The 14,332-nt window shown below is 40.4% G+C and overlaps 1 long non-coding RNA gene across 1 annotated transcript in view; it reads right to left on the reverse strand.

The window, feature by feature from the left end:
* The window catches only part of LOC121080496, a 30,467-nt gene extending 23,335 nt beyond the window's left edge, over positions 1 to 7,132 (reverse strand). The window contains exons 1-2 of the long non-coding RNA XR_005825393.1: positions 7,123 to 7,132; positions 1,084 to 1,086 (exon numbers count right to left, since the gene is read on the reverse strand). This is a non-coding gene — a long non-coding RNA (uncharacterized LOC121080496). The remainder of the gene's footprint in view (positions 1 to 1,083; positions 1,087 to 7,122) is intronic.
* Positions 7,133 to 14,332: the final 7,200 nt, after the last annotated feature.

A 14,332-nucleotide genomic window follows, 5' to 3' on the forward strand; every position in this document is an offset into this window, starting at 1 on the left:
GACTGCTTCCCCCTATAAAAATCCCTACCTACACAGTCCAATTAAATACCTGTTATTTTTCTCAAGTATTATTTTACTGCAGAGCAGATTGTATTGTATAGACTGTACTTAATTGCATTATACTGAGTTATAGCTTAATACTTATACCTGCAACAATCTCACTGTATATCCACAATCTCACAAAAAACCCCAACCTTTCAGCTAACATTAAAGTAGGTACATGGGGCTGTGTCTTCCTGTTCATCCTTTCTGAGTTCAGAGACACAAGTCCCATAACTTATCTCCAGCCTTGGAGATCTACATGCCAGCCACAGCTACAGCAGGCAAGATGCTGTAGTGCTAGGATGCAAATGTGCTAGTTGCAGTTGCTGTGGCTGGGAAAAAGGAAATAAGAGCCAAATTCTTGAGTCTCATACTGAAAACATGAGACTTGACAGGTCAGAGTAAAAGCTGCTGATAGAAATTGTTAAAATTGTTTAATAACACTCTATTGTATTGAAAGAAACAGAACAAATATCCCAGTCAAAAAGAGGTTAAACAGTACAGCAATAAAAATGCATTTACAATATATTTTCACAGTTTATGCTTTGTATTGTGATATTGGAATACATTTATATGGTGTACATTTACATAAGTGAAATGGCCCATTTAACTTTTTTACTTTTTACATTTAATGCAAAAAAACTAAGATAGAAAATCTAAATAGACACTGTAAATAGAGCAGCTACTTCAAATCCAGAGAACTACAGCTTTCATGCTTCTGTAATTCATTCACAAAATATATCTATCTGAATTTCCTATGGTGTCAGTTAAATCTTGGCCTGCTTTTCTCTTGACACAATGCTATATGATTCTGATATCTGCCTGGATGCCCAGTCCTTTACTATTCTTTTCCTAACAGTTTTCAACCTGTTGGTCAGCTGCAGTCAAATCTGACTTGATAGGTGGAGGTCTCCAAAAGATGACTAAGTTCAAGTCTTGTGACAGCAGGGAGCTGGGTAGAGGAAAGGGACTGTACTAATGAGGAGATGGAAAGGGTAGGAGGAAGGGATATCTTCTGTCTGTTCATCAGTACCAACATACTGGCTAGTCCATCCCCCACATGCAATTTGAAACCAGTCTCATAATACTGTTTCTGGCCCTACTGTCAGTGCACAGATGTGAGAAGGAGCTCATGGTAACACAGAGGGTTTAGTGGATACAGAAGGGAAATAGAAATACTCAAGTTATGGTGCTATGTCCGAGATCCTACTATAGGTATTTTAAACCAGTTCATAGTACAAGCGGGCTACAAAAGTAGCATAATCAACTACTCAAGTATTCCTGCTAAAAGTGACTGGGAAGCCAATGTGGCCATACTGCCCTTGTACTTCACAATCTCCAATTGACAGAACAGACTTTTTGGTGGCTATCGCAATTAGAATGACTCAGGCCCAGTGTGGTCTTTCACTGGGCAGAGACCAAAGGAGGGAAGAACGAAAGATGAGAGTTACTTTGGCCTGACTTTAACCAGATTGAAGGTAAATACAGAGTACTATCTTTCTGCCGACTTTCTTAAGATTTCTCTGCTTTAATAAAGTGAAATATTATAAGCAAGTGTCCTGGTTTCAGCTGGGATAGAGTTAATTTTCTTCTTAGTAGCTAGTACAGTGCTGTGTTTTGGCTATGATGTGAGAACAATGTTGATAGGACACTGATGTTTTTAGTTGTTGCTGGGTGATGTTTATGCTAAATCAAGGACTTTTCAGTTCCTTGGGCCCTGCCAGCGAGAGGGCTGGGGGGAGCACAGGAAATTGGGAGGGGACACAGCCAGGTCAGCTGACCCAAGCTAGCCAAAGAGGTATCCCATACCATATGACGTCATGCTGAGTATATAAACTGGGGGAAGAAGAAGGAAGGGACGGACATTTGGCATTATGGTGTTTGTCTTCCCAAGTAACCATTATGCACGATGGAGCCCTGCTTTCCTGGGAATGGCTGAGCACCTGCCTGCCGATGGGAAGTGGTGAATGAATTCCTTGCTTTGCTTGTGTGCGCAGCTTCTGCTTTCCCTATTAAATTGTTCTTATCTCAACCCTCAAGTTTTACATTCCTTTCCAATCCTCCTTCCCATCCCTCTGGGTGGGGGGGAGTGAACAAGCAGCTGCATGGTGCTTGGTTGCCACTCAGGGTTAAACCACGACAGCAAGTAATGCATTTTCAGAAGCAGTTAGGTTAGGTATATTGAAATATACCTTCAGACTTGATACACCAGACTGCTGTACCTAAACAAGGCCAATACAACTGTATGTTATATTCCCTTTTTGCTCTAACAATAGACAGCAGCAAAATGCATTTAAATAGCTTTGGCTTTCCATGCATGCTCAACATCATCTGAAGGGGTCCTTCAAAAACATCTTCCATACAAAGGAAAGTTCTTCCCTGATGGTGCATTTCAGATGGTGCTGATGTTCTGTCAAAAATGCATGATGGAAATGTGTTATTGAAAAATGAACTTTGCCACCATGTTAATTTGGAATATACAGGCACTGCAGTCTGTCATAATGGCGAGTTACCTGGGTAACAAGCACAGCCTAGCCATGACAGCACATAGCAAAGCATGAGCTAATCAACCTGTCTTCTCAGCAGAATAGGCTTGCCTGAGAAAGTAAGTCTCAAAGTTCCATTCTCAAATGTACTTGGAAACAGCTTAACCATCTCTGCATTGCACTAGATGGTGCATTATACAGACATTCATTTACTTTGTCTTTTTATCAGAAACCACTTCTTTCTGTGTGACTGCAGATTTTTATTTTTTTTAGCAGCAGATTTAGTTATTTTCATTATCATATGTTATCCTAATCAATTGCCTTTTAAAAAAAATCTGATTTTCCTTTGCAGGATCAATTAGTGGAGACAAGTTACATGGATGCAAGAGCATTCTTCTTAGTCATAAGGGAAGCTATGCAGTTGGCATGCAAATTTGTTTTCTAACTTACAAAGAATCACTTAACTGAATTTTTTGTTTGTTCAACAGAGAAGCAGGCATCAACTTGATGTGTTCTATGGATGGTGATAGTGTGTCCCATGATTGCTCCAAGTTTGTCTTCTATTTGGAAGTGTAAAGTTATGATTGGAGAAAACCTTGAAATTAAATGTAAAAGTGTCATGATAGTTGCCAGAGTTGGCAAATTCCAAAACAGATGAAAGGTGTTACTGTCCAATTTGTATCAGTGATATGTAAAGTGAAATGTTCATGGGCCATATTTAAACATTAATATTACTGTTTTGTTGACCATCAAAGTAAGAGGAAAACCAGAATTGTATTGTGTGATTCTCCATTATCAAGTAGCTGGGATGTTTATTCTTGCTTAACGTTGGTGGATCTGTCAGAGTGCTAGAGTTATTTTGTTCCCTAGACGAGAAATGACTGAGAAAAAGAAACCTAGCAAAAATGAGAAAACTGAGAGAACATTGCTGTCCTAAAAAGGGAAAGGAAGGATGGCAGGACAGATGTCTCAGCCATATCAAAACTAGCCAGCTGCAACAAGGCTTTCACCATCACATACCAGGTTAACTCCAATAAGTAGTTCCCACACCTCGCCCTGGAACAGCCACCAAACCCCCACAAGGTTTCAAAAGCTCATCTACTGTCCGTGCTGTTTCTTCAGCCTCTTCAGGCCAGTCCTGAAGTAGAGAGCCTGGACGAGGGCCAAGATAAACCTGCCTCAGTCATCCAGGTGGCCCCTCCTTTTCCCTGTGAGCAGTCAGTTAGTGCTTGGTTTACTGATGCTTCTGCCAAAAGAGAAGGAAATGTGTGGAAATACCGAGCAGTAGCGCTCCATACCTCTTCCGATGAGCAAATTATAACAGAGGGAGAGGGTAGTGCACAAGTTGGTGAATTAATTGCAGTATGGAGCATTTTTCAACATGAAGCACAAACTACTTCTCCTGTTTACATTTATACTGATTCTTATGCTGTGTTTAAGGGATGTACCGAATGGCTTCCTTTCTGGGAGCAAAATGAATGGCAGGTTAATAGGATTCCAGTGTGGCAAAAGGAAAAATGGCAAGACATCTTAAGTATTGCTAGCCGAGGGAACTTTGCTGTAGGTTGGGTAGCTTCCCATCAGATAGATGGGGGGTCAGCGGGAGAATGGAATAACCGGGCTGGTGAGTTAGCAAGGCTAGCTCCTGTACGGGAGGGCCAGATTTCAGAAGACTGGGAATGCCTGTTAGAATGGTTGCATGTAAAACGCAAACACACAGGAGCTAAAGATCTGTACCATGAAGCCCTTGCCCGAGGCTGGCCCGTCACCAGAGAAATGTGTAAAACCTGTATATCAGCCTGCGAACAATGTTCAGGACGACTTGAAAGGCACCCTTTAGAGGATGACCCTTTGCATTTGAGGGAGGGCAAAGGCTTGTGGGATGCCTGGCAGGTGGATTATATTGTCCCCTTTAAGAGATCGGGAGGAAAACATTTTGTGCTGGTGGGAGTGGAAATAACATCAGGACTTGTCCAAGCAGAAGCCTTTAACAGGGCTACGGGGGAGAACACTGTGAAAGCGCTGCGTGAATGGTTTGGAACTTTTCCAAAGCCACAAGAAATACAATCTGATAATGGTTCCCACTTTACTGCCAGAATTGCACAGGATTGGGCATGAAGTGAAGGGATTAAATGGGTTTTTCAAACCCCATATTATCCGCAAGCTAATGGAATTGTAGAAAGAACCAATGGTCTCTTAAAATGACTTTTGAAACCTCATGAGGTTAAATTGGGATGTCTGCTTGTGGGAAGCTGTTAAAGGTGTAAATGATAGATGGGGGGTAAACGGATGCCCCAAAATAACCGCTTTTTGCCCAACGGCTCCTTCCTTGACTCCCTCATTAAAGGGACCAAATGATTTAAAGAACCCAGCTCACTTCTCAGGACAACCCGTTCTGGTGGCACTTCCTACTGTGGGAAACGTACCACTGGTACTGAAAACCCCACTGAATGCATGTGCTTGGGAAGCCTCTGATGCCCTGGGAAAGGAACATAAGATAAATACCCGCTGGATAATACCATCGTTTTAACTCTTTTTGCCTCAGGGAGGCAAGCTCTGTTGTTTTATTTTTACAGGACAACTCCGAGGGCCACTGAGAACATGAGCTATAAATAGATGAAAATTCATAGCCCTAAATTTTAAAATGATAATAGTAAAATTGGACTGGTACTACTTTTTTGTATTTTCCCACTTACGCATAACCAAAAGGGTGCTGAATGGCCTTGGTCTAAAGCTATTGTCGGGTATACCAGTTTTACCGGGCAGTATCCTAAGAATCACTTTCCAAATTTGGCCACTGTAGTACTGCGTGATGATAAGGCCTATTCCCCACTTGAATGGGTCTGGGGTACGATTTGGGTAGGTGGTATATGAGTCGGTGATCGCGATCTCTCCCTGCCGGAATTACCTTTTACTAAAGTTCACAGTTTCTTGGCAGGTAACTACAAGCTGTTCCAGTCGACTCTTCCCAGTTCCCATTAATCCTATATTCTGACATTCAATACACTTTCTACATACGGAAGACTAGTCATTTACAAAAAAACCTTTCAAACCCTAAATTTATTACCTAAGTTTTAAACAATGATTCTAGCCCATTCTTTTGGCCTTGGTACAGGACTATACAAAGGATTTCATAACAGCTTTTACATATCATTTGTTTCAGCATATTTTGGTGGTGGACTATGTCTTGATGGAATAGTTGGTACTTCTCTCATACGATTGACTGAAATTCTATTGGTAAACTGTTTCTTCAAGCATGCATATACTAGCATGATCATCAAAAAGACAATTAATAACAGAAACAAAGTTTTGATTATGGATTGTATCCAAGAGCTCAAATTCCATCCCAGTTTGTTAAAAAATTTTCCCCAGCCAATCTTCTGACATATCTTCTTGATTTGATTCTGTATCTTTTCTCAATTTTACCGAATAGGTCCAGATCATGTTCCACATCTTGAGAGACATTTGGAATGTGAATGCAACTGTGGTCCATTCTATCCTTGAGATATCCACATACTCCATGTTCTTTAAGTAGGAGCATATCTAATGCCATACTATTTTGTAAAGTCATCTTGGAAGTCACCTGTAATGTATGTTCAATTCCTTAAACCTCTTTTTGGTGACATTTGTTATTTTTTTACTTGACCTGTTAACTGATAAAGCCATTCTCTATTTCTATATGATGCTATAGGATTCAGAAGTGATTCAAGTGCCCAGCCAATTTTCACTCCTGTTGAGGGTTCATTCCAAGTATCATCATTTGTCTCAGATCTCTTTGCTCGTTTCAATTCTAAATTCTCTAGGGATCCTCTAAATGGTGATTTCTTCCAAATTGGACACAATGTTGGCATGCCTAAAGTAATTTGTTTCACCTTACCATCTAATGGTAAATGTGTTGTCAAGGTTCCATTACTCAATGCCCAAATTAAATGTCCTGGACTTTGAATAGCAGATTTTCTGCAACTAAACAGAATTCCTTTCCTGAGTGTAAAAGTACTGGTTAAATTGAGAGAATTCTTAAGACCTCGACAGAAACAACCATATTTCAAAACAGCAGCCAAAAGAAGAATTCTTTGAATTACTAAGTCTGCATTGCTGCAGTCATACACTTTTTCACATTTCCACCATGGTACTATTTTGTTTTCCTTTTCTCTCAATAAAGTTGTTTTATCATTAACTGAGGGTAACACTGCAAAAACTTTTCCATCCCAGGTAAAACACCAAGGAGTTCTGGCCATGTACTGAAATTGGGAAAATATGGACGTAGACCATATAGAGTCCCATTGCTCTACTTATTGTGTACCTTGGCCAGTTTTGTTACACTTCCATTCCATGATATTTTTGCTTACATTGGTTTTAAGTTGTTCATCATAGGAACACCATCCCACAGTCTTAAATCTCCCTATTTTGGTAAAAACATAATTTAACAATTTTTCACAATCCGCCACACTACCTGGAGATTTCCACTGTTTTCTAATGATTTTCACTTGTTCATACCATTGAGTCACTGGCCTTTGTTCACAATAGGTGGTTTCATTTTTATGTTCCAGATTGTTCAAATTCATGGTTAAAATTTCCCATGGAATAGATTCACCTACTGCCCTTGGTATTGGCAAACAAACAGTGATCTGCGTGACATTTTGTAAATTGGCAAATCCTTTAATCAATCCTACCATCAAATTTTCCTCAGCCATTTGTTTGGGAATGTCAATCACTTGTTCTGTTTCTACTTGTCTTTTGTTCCTGTCCACCAAGTCAGCCCATGATCCCACCAACACTACCGACCAAAATAAAATCCAATATAAAAATTAGACATGTTTTGGTGTCAATTTTAAAGTCTCTGGGTCACGATTGACAATCTTCCATGAAGTAGGTGTTTTCTTCACTCGAGTATAATGTATCCAAGCATCCGATTCTGCAATTTTGATAGCTGTAAAAGTGGTTAGCAGTATCTGGAAGGGTCCTCTCCAGCGCTCCTGCAAAGGTTCGGAGGTCCAAGTCTTCACATAGACATAGTCTCCTGGTTGGAAATCATGCTCTGAATTCTCCAGGTGTAAAGGTCTATTCCAAATTACTGCACTCCAAATTGCAGCCAACGTTTTCCTTAGAGAAAGCAAATAGTTATACACATCTTGTTTTCCTTTTACATGTATGTTTAGATTTGGTTCTGGAGACTCATATGTTTTTCCATATAATAATTCATAAAGACTGACTGAGGTTCTGCTCTTTGGCTGTACCCTGATTCATAATAATGCCAATGGAAGTGCCTGAGGCCACTTTAGACTGGTTTCTTGACAAATTTTACTAATTTGTCGTTTCAAAGTTTGATTCATCCTTTCCACTTTCCCACTAGATTGTGGTCTCCAACACGCATGTAAATCCCAATTAATACCCAATGCTTTGCTAACACTTTGTACTACTTCAGCCACAAAGTGTGGACCTCTGTCAGAGGAAATTCCAATAGGTACTCCAAAACTTGGAATTATTTCTTGTAATAACCACTTCACTACTTCTTTTGCTTGTGTGGTGCGACAGGGAAGGGCTTCTGGCCATCCTGTAAAAGTATCAACCCCTACCAGGATGTACCGATACCCATTTTGTCTAGGTAACTCTGAAAAATCTACTTGCCAATAATCTCCAGGTTCTGTACCAGATTTCAATCTACCCATTTGAACCTTTTCCTTAATTACTGGGTTATTTTTCAAACATACTTCACACTTTGCAGTTACCATTTTAGCTATTCCCAACATCTTAACTGATATTACTTGTTTTCGTAAATAAGTTACTAAAGCTTCTGCTCCCCAGTGACATTCATGATGTTTTGAATTATCTCTCTCATCAAAAGAGGTGGAATAACTACTTGTCCATTAGGAGTTATCCACCACCCAGCTAGGTTTTTCTTAGCATTTAATAACTGACCCAATTTGTCATCTTCTTCTGAATATTTGGTTTTTCCCTGGGAAGGGTTACTATTTTAGAAAGAATTATTGCCATCTGTAATGCTTGTTTCTTTGCTACCTTTCTTGCCATTTTATCAGCCAAATTATTTCCAGCTATTATTTTTGTATTCCCAATTTGATGTGCCTTACAGTGCATGATTGCTACTTGATCTGGCTTTTTAACTGCTTGTAATAATTGTATCACTGGATGTGACTTCTCCTATTTAACCCCAGTCACATCTCATCAGGTCTTGAAATCTAATTATACACTGATTCACGAATTGCAGCCTGTACCCATTGGGATGAATCTCACCTTGGTAAAACGACTGTTACAGCATCAAGACTTGGTCAAGATTCTGGAAAAGGTTAGAGAAAATGGACAGAAAACCTTGATAACTGTCCATCACAATGTGGAAGAAATACACCGTGTCTTGAGAAGAGTGAGAAAAGATGCAGAACGTGGATGGTGGGACACACTTTTCGGATGGTCACCAACTGCTACTGGCATCTTGAACAAGTTGTGTCACCCTATTGTTGTCCTTTTGATATTGGTCTTGATTGGTCTTGTTTTGTCAATGATATTGTATGTCTTAAATTGGAGAATGGTAAAGCAATTGACATATCTGACATCTGTAATCAATGCACATAACTTGCTGAATATCCCCTCCAATGTGGACATCCCTAAATCTACTGACACAAGAAAAATTGTATAAGACCTAAACAGATTTCTGTTTAGTCATTTTTATAAATACCATTTGATTATTGTAAATTGTTTGAGATAAAGATGATTATTTCCCCCTTCTTTTCCTGTCTGTCATTTTCCTTTCCCCTTTTTCTTTCCCTATCCTCTTTTACCCCTCTTAGAGGATTATATCGCTGCCACGTGGTCCTGATAACAATGTTGAGCCACGGGGTGGTATAAGTGTTGGTCTAAAGAGAACAATATTGTCTCAACATTGCCAACAGAGACCTGGAGATGGAATGTGGTCCTCATGGACACCAAGACACAATGACTCTGGGAAAGAGAACTGCACGGTACGAGGAGTACTATGCTGCTCCCTGCCACCTGGGATTGAAAGGAACAACTACAATAAGGCCGCATAACAGCTGTCCAGAAGATGGATCACAACCGTGGTCATAACAACGAACCAGAAAACAATACAAAACCATGCCTCCTGGTCTGAAGCTACCCGCCTCTAAGGCAAACCACGCCTCGGGCACTTTTCTTTCGACATGCATGATAACCTGGCTCGAGAAGGTGGAGACTGGCAACAATCCATGGACCAGAGGAGGAGCAAGGTGTGTTTTTTGGCATAAAAAGATGCCTTCTTAGCAACTGAACTTTGGAGATCTTCCTCACCAAGGATCACGACGATCGGAAGGACCGGCGGGACGCTGCCTGGACCTGGGACCATAGGGACGCCTTGGACTCGTGGTAGTAGCTATAATCCTCTTTCCTTTTCTTTTTACTTTACCTTTTATTCACTTTCTGTCTTTCTACCTATTGCACGCCGCTTTACGGGCAAACAATAAAATTGTGCTGTTTAATTGAAGCATAACCCCTTGGCGTGGTCGCCTTGATTTTTGCGCTTTGAGATCATAGTTAACAAACCATCACGAGTCCACTGAGTGGACCGTGACAATTGGTAGCTAGAAAGGTGGTGATAACACACCAGTGCTTTGGCTACTGCTGAGCATCGCTCCCACAGCATCAAGGCTTTCTCTCCATCCTTCCCCCCACCTCACCAGCAGGATGGGGGTTGGCAAGACCTTGGGAGGGGACATAACCAGGACAGCTGACCCAAAGTGACCAATGGGATATTCCATACCATATGATGTCTTCTCAGCAATAAAAGCTAAGAGAAAGGAGGAAGAGGGGGTGCATTTGTCATTAAGACTTTTGTTTTCCAAAGTACTGAGGCCCTACTTCCCAGAAAGTGGCTGGACATCACCTGCTGATGGGAAGTAGAGAATAAATATTTTTTGTTTTCCTTTGTTTCCACGCATGCAACTTTTGCTATTGCTTCATTAAACTGCCTTTAACTTGACCCACAAGGTTTTATTCATCTTATTTTCTCCCCTCCTATTCTGCTGAGAAGGGGAGTGATGGAGGAGCTTGGTGGGCACCTGGCATCCAGCCAAGGTCAATCCATCACAAAGCTAAAACAAACTAAATATACAACATTAAGGATATAGTTTCACTGTGCAGGTTGAAGGTCAGGAATGTTAAAAGGTGGTATGTTAAATAAATGGACAGGGAAAAGGTGTGAAGCAGGCCATCAACATGTAAACCAAGACTGGTGGCAGTTGCAGACATAATAATAAACAATTTCATCATCTGTCCAGGTACTGTTTTTAACAGAAAATTTTTCATGAACCTTTCCCATCATTTTCATATTGTTCTTGGTTGGCCAGCCAAGTTTCAATAGAACACTGGATCCTGTTGGATTCCTGTTTCATAAAGCCACTGGTTGCCTACCAGCAAAAATTTATTATGCAGGAATGACAAAATTTACAAAAAGTAGGGTAGAGACACAAGGCTGAGACCCCTTACTTCTGTCTTTACAGTGAGTGAAGGCAACAGCAGCAAAGGAGTTCTGAAAACTCCTCTTCTTGTTTTTCAGGAGCAGTGCTAGTGACTACATTAACCAGGGAAGCAACTGGTGAAGGTCTGTATGTGGGTTATCTCCCAGATAGCAGTGCGGGAGGAAATCAAAATAAAAGAAATACTGTGAGAAGTTAGAGACTGGGTGACTTGAGAAAGATAAAAAAATCCTGGTGAAGAAGAACTAGAGAAAGAAAATGTACTAGAAAAAAAAGAGAAGGGTTATAAAAGAGAGAAAAACATAGTGGAGATATCAGGTAGATCCAAGATATAGAAGCTGTGGAACTGGGAATAAAAAGGACTCAGAGAAAAGAAAGAAAGAAAAGGAGGACTGTCAGTTTTCTCCTCTTCCTTTTAACTTTGTTCTTTCTTAGAATAAATTTTCTTTGTTGCTCCTTGGTTTCAATTATTATAAAATGCTATATCCTAAAGCACCAACTTCTTAATAGTGAGGTGTAAACCCAGGTGAGATGCAGAGCATACCTGGTGAAGCTGTCTTGGCCCTGAAGAAGCAGCCAGGGTGTCACTGTGCAGTGCTCCTGGGACTAGTGTGCTGGGGAGTCAGGTCAGAGCTGGCTGCAATGCTGATGCGGGGTCTTGCCTGCCTGGTGAGCCCGGTTGGGTGAGAGTCCTGCCAGCACCAGCACCAGCACCAGCACCAGCACCAGCACCAGCACCAGCACCAGCACCAGCACCAGCAGCACAGCTGTCAGGGCAAGGGAGAGGTGGTGACAGGTCTGGGAGGCTGAGCACAGTGATTTGTGGAATACCACTAATTTTTCAGAGTTTCTTAAGCTAAAAAGACTTTGGGAAAGGCTGCATAGAATTTTCAGAGGTTATTATTGGTTTGTGCGATAGCTGGAGGTCTCAAACACAAAGAATGCACTGTCTGTTGGGTCTGGAGTGATTACCAAGTCCTTTAAAAAGAGATCAGGAAGGGGGTCTGGATACAAAGGAGATCCAAGGACACACCTGTATGCGCCCCAGAATGTTCTGATAAAAATACACATTGCAGTATTCTGCCCAAATTACAGAATTATTTTACTTTCTCACAGCTCTGTTCAGAGATGACAATGCTCCTCATGCAGGGAATGAAAAACCACTAAATTCTATTTGTAATCAGGTTGGCTAGATTTATACTAATTTTGACACAGCTGTGATTTCTGTGTGCCCTCCTATACTCTATTGTTAAGAAGAAATACAATTACTGATGCATTAGCATATACTGTCCCAAAGTGCTCAGCCATGATGACATAAAAATAGAGAAACTGATTACTTACATTCCAGCAAGTCATATTTGTAAATAGCTCAGTACTAAAAGCCGAGATGATGACATGACAAATGTAAATTGCACAAAGTATAACAACTATATTATGAAACATCTCAGTATTACAAATGAGATTAGGTTGCTTTTCTCCTGTTTTTAATCTTTTTGTTATGCTTACAGATTTAAAAAAAGTTGTATGTGTTTTACAATTACAGCTTAAAATATATTACAATATCCAAGTTATATTCAGGTCTAGATAGCCCGGAAAGATGTATAGTAAATATAAAGCTATGACATCATCCCTAACTAACTCTGGCGTCATCAAAAGCACTGGCAACATTCCCACATTTTATATGGTGCTAGGATTTCACTTATTGCCCAGTGGAGAGCAAAAGGCACCAACTTATTTAATAAGGGAATATCCAATTAGATATAATAATGAGCTCAAATATTTAGTAAAATGCTTATGTTTAACTTCAACAAATTATTCCAGAGGAAGTCTAGGTGATTACAGTACTGCTGTGACAGCTACCTTTGAAAAATCTAATAGCTTCTCTTGAGCAAGGCATCATCAGTATAATTGAAAAAGCATCACACTTCTCTCCAATAAAAATGGCTATTGAACACAGCAAATTTGAAGCTGATTTCAAAACAGAAAATAGAATGATGAACATGTTAGGCATGAGAGAAAAAATATATTATCTCTCCCCCCAAAAGAAAGAATGAGTAATTGGACTTGTGTTTACTTACATCAGGGGTCCTCAAACTTTTTAACCAGGGGGCCGGTGCATGAATGAAGTGGCTGGAAGTGATCTGCGGCTGCTTGGTTTCCCCCCCCCAACCCCTGGCGGGGTGTGTGTGTGTGTGTTCTGTAAATACCAGGGGCTGGGTTGAGGACCCTGGGGGGTTGTATCTGGCCCGTGGGCCGTAGTTTGAGGACCCTTGACTTACATATTGCAAATTTATCAAAGGACAAATGCCCCTGGAAAGTGTTCCAGTACGGACTGTAAACATTTTTGGTATGGAAACATGTTTGTTTAGAAAGACATTAATTGACCTTTCCTGAACAAAATATCCCCCTGAACTTCTTTAAGAAGTGTAAATAGAGATAAGCCTGAAAAATCCTCACAGTTCAAAACTTAATTAATTTACAGCATTTGAGGCACTGAGTTTGGCTGAATTGCAGCAGAGCTCTTGCTTTGGCACATATTTCTTCATTATCCCCAGAGGCATTCTGACTGCTGGCCAGAATCATCCTGGAGATTTTTAAAGGCATTTATTGCACAACCTTTCTTACACTCTCTGTTGCAGTTTGAAAGCAATAATAATTTCACTGCTTGGGACCAAATTGTGTCTGATCTTATTGCAGATGTAAAAGGAGGAATGGAGACTACATGATGTCTTATTCCTTTTGTGTATCTTTGGGCGTGGAAAATTGTTAGTTCTCACCTCCATCTCAAAGGTGGAGGAGTGGGGAGGATGTGGTAGCTGTGGTCCTCTCCCTTCTATATCTGCAAGCCTGGGCATTGGGAAGGATACATCTAGAAAGGCACACAGAGGCTCTCAGAGAGGTACTTTGTGCTGCACTAGGCACACTTCCCTTGGAGATGTGGGAGCTGAGAAAATGAATATGCTCCGTAAAGGATGGAAGTCAGTTGTTCATTTCTTTCAATTTTAACAGCACTGTCTTATTAGATAATGTTTTCAATCACAAAGAGAAAGTCTATACTCTGAATCTATTTCTATACAATGCCTGTGGTGCTCTTTCATTGGCCTACAATAAAAAGCTCCCATCGTCTTCATCCAGTGCTATTTTCTAGTGTTGGTTGTTGAAAGGAAAAACAAACAGCCACAGTGGGCAGAATTTTATAGTTCTGGAACAAATTTTTTTAATAAAAAAATAACACAAGCAAGAAAAGCTTAGACATGGAAATGTCTAGTTTCACTTCTTTCAAGGCTGTGAAACCCTATTTCTCTTCTCCACATTCTTAAC

This window comes from Falco naumanni, chromosome W (assembly GCF_017639655.2).
Source record: "Falco naumanni isolate bFalNau1 chromosome W, bFalNau1.pat, whole genome shotgun sequence".
Taxonomy (NCBI): Eukaryota; Metazoa; Chordata; class Aves; order Falconiformes; family Falconidae; genus Falco; species Falco naumanni.